The sequence below is a fragment of the Fragaria vesca genome, linkage group LG4 (assembly GCF_000184155.1).
Source record: "Fragaria vesca subsp. vesca linkage group LG4, FraVesHawaii_1.0, whole genome shotgun sequence".
Classification (NCBI taxonomy): domain Eukaryota; kingdom Viridiplantae; phylum Streptophyta; class Magnoliopsida; order Rosales; family Rosaceae; genus Fragaria; species Fragaria vesca.
The window spans coordinates 16,484,940-16,488,041 of record NC_020494.1 but is presented as its reverse complement, the minus strand read 5'-3'; positions in this window follow the sequence as shown (position 1 = coordinate 16,488,041).

The following is a 3,102-nucleotide window of genomic DNA, read 5'->3' as shown; positions in this document are numbered from 1 at the left end:
TTTGAGGGAGCCGAGTTAACTCATGTATTGTTCTCCATTGGGTTGCTAAATCTTGGGAGTTATGGTCCATACTTAAATTTTTTAATTGAATTTTTATTTTTACTGAGTTTTCTATGTTTCTATCCGTTATAGATAGAAAAAAGTTAGGTTTAATATTGAACCAAACTATTCCATTAACTAAGTTTGATTGGATTCCGCCGATCATTGACTGAAGTGGGTTACTCAGTCTTTTATCAAAGACAACAGCAAGTATTGGTGTATCTAAACCTTGCCTAAATAATGCAGTTATAGTGATCTGGATTAGACCAATATGAACATATCTTATATCTGGATATTTTTTCCTCAATCTTTCAATTTTCTTTTTATCAAACAATGTGATTTTCATTGTTCCTTCTTCAGTACACTGAGCTGTGGTGTTTCCACTAAACTGCTCAAATATCCTATGAGAAAATATTTGAAATCTAGAGTATTTATAAATATTTTCTTTATTTATAGCATATTTGAACCAAACTATTCCATTAACTAAGTTTGATTGGATTCCGCCGATCATTGACTGAAGTGGGTTACTCAGTCTTTTATCAAAGACAACAGCAAGTATTGGTGTATCTGGTAGAAGTTGATAGATTTATGTAAATAGTAATGAGGTGTCACCTTAACTAAACCATAGTTGGTGATTTACCTTAGTTATGTTAAAGTAACTAGAGTTACTTTTCCCTTGTATATATGCATGCTAGTGTGCTGAAGAGAAGGCATCGAATGTTAGAAAGCCTTACTCTCTTTCCTTTTGTGTTTGTATTTCACTTGTATGAAACTTCCTCCCTATCAATAAAAATAGTTACTAGTGTGGTTTCTTTTGTGTTTGTGTTTGGTATCAGAGCCTATACGGGTTTCTGAAGAGTGAAGTCCTAGTATAGCTTTCCTAGTATAGATTTTCTAGTAAAGAGAAGCTTGAAGAGAAATCTCTACCGGAAGCTTTTCCATTCAACTTGAGGAGAAATCTCTAGCAAGGAGAAATCTCTACCGGAAGCTTTTCCATTCAAGTAAGTTTTTGTAATACCCCAGAATTTTTAGATGTTAGTTTCTTTTATTTTTATTCGGTTGACTTTTTAGCTGACTTTTAAGAGGCCAAAAGTTGACTTCTTTTTTCGTAAGTTATCTTCAAAAACTTCCTTCACGAAAGTTGTAGAGCACGATGATACGAGTTCGTAGACACGTGGCACGCGTAAAACGGACTTCGTATGAGAAAGTTATGGTCAGAGGAAGTTTAGTTTCCGGGTTTGGAAAGTGTATAAGTAGAAAAATGTGTGGGAGATATTTTTTGGGAACCCTATAATTGCAACAGCCAGTTCTGGGTTCTCTCTCTTCTCTCCCGACCCTCCCACACTCTCTTTCTTCTCCAGTTGAGTTCTCCCTCATCCGGCCACCAAATTGGACGCCGCCGGTTCCGTTGGACTCGTACGGACGCCCTCTCCATTTCTGGGGCAGTCTTGCTTGCCGTCTCGCCGCCTAGGAGCCGCCACGGAGTAGCGGAGCTGCTGCTGTCTCGCCGGAAAACCGACGATTTCGGCGGCGACGAGAGGCTAACTTAGGTGAGTCTGGTTCCTCTCATCCTTCTAGTAGTGGCTAGGCATAGATTGAAGCATGTTTATGAGTTGTTGAGCCCGGATTTGCAGATTTAAGGTTGTTTTCGTGGTGGAAGTTGCGAGGCAGTTTCGGACAGTTTCTGGCCAAAATTGTTTAAAACCTCAGGTATTAAAGTTGTTCTCTATGCTTCAATCTACAAGTTTCATGTTTTGGGTTTGCCCAAATTCTAAAGTTTTGGAGTGGCGCGTGGGGCCCACTCGCCGCCGCCTGTGGCGGCGCGTGGCAGCGCGTCTGGCAGGGTTCCTAGCTCTAGGTTTCAGTGGTTAGCTAGCTCTTCCTATTGTGAGTTTGTTGAGATGTGGAAATTCTAGGTTTGGTGTAAGGTTTGTATGTTAGGACTTAGGTTTATTTGTGTAGGCTTGGTTGAGGTTTGAGTTAGGATTTGAGGATTAGAGGCAGCCATTTTGGGTCTCTAAGTTCGACGACTTTGGAAAGTTGTCCTCTCTTGATCTAAGGGTTAGTTGAGGGTATTGTGAAAACCTATGGTATTTTAGTTACTAAGGTTTTAATTGTGTGTTTTTAGGTGAATTGTGAGGTGGTGTTTTGGCTTGCTCTTGTTGTTGTGGAAATTGTAGCGGGCTTAATAGGTGAGTAACATCTCACCAAGGTTCATTTGGAACCAAATATTGATAAAATGATTATGATAATTATTGTGTGTTGATAATGATTATTATGATGTCGATGATGGTTTTGATATTAATTATGATGGTGATTTTGAATGATGAGGAGGATGATGGTGATAATTATTGTGTTGTTAATGATTATTATGATGTTGATAGTGATGATGATTATGATGATTTAAATTTAAAATATTTTATTTCTTTTGGTTGTTTTAAAATATATGAGCTTGATCGCCAACGGCTCATAGGTAAGATAAAACAAGTTTTCTTATTATATGATTATTTGTAAGGTTCATAAAATTATAGTATTTTTGGTTGTTGATAAGTTATTCTTGTGGGAATAACCATGTCTTGTGCATATAAATATATCCATGTGTAAGGATATTAATTTTTTTATGATGTGCTTTTTGTGTTGTTGATGATGTTGAATTAAAGAATATGCTATTGTTTGTTTTTAAAAATAAATGAGCTTGATCGTCAACGGCTCATAGGTGAGATAAAACAAGTGGATAGTCAAATTGGGTTCCAAGCCCTTAATCGGGTGATTGGTTGCGGTTATGATGATTCTACTCTTTTTGAGTAATTGTGTGTAGATAGTCAAACTGGGTTCCAAGCCTTTAGTCAGGTGATTGGTTACAGTTATGACGCTATTATTATTTTGTGATGTGATATTGGACAGTCAAACTAGGTTCCAAGCCTTTGGCCGGGTGATTGGTTACGGTTAGGAATAGAGCTCTAGTCCGTCTGTCGGTGTAGGTCATGGGAGATACCTTATGGTATCTGGGATCCATGGGTGCACAAATTGTTGTTGTAGGTCATGAGAGGTATTTATTAATAT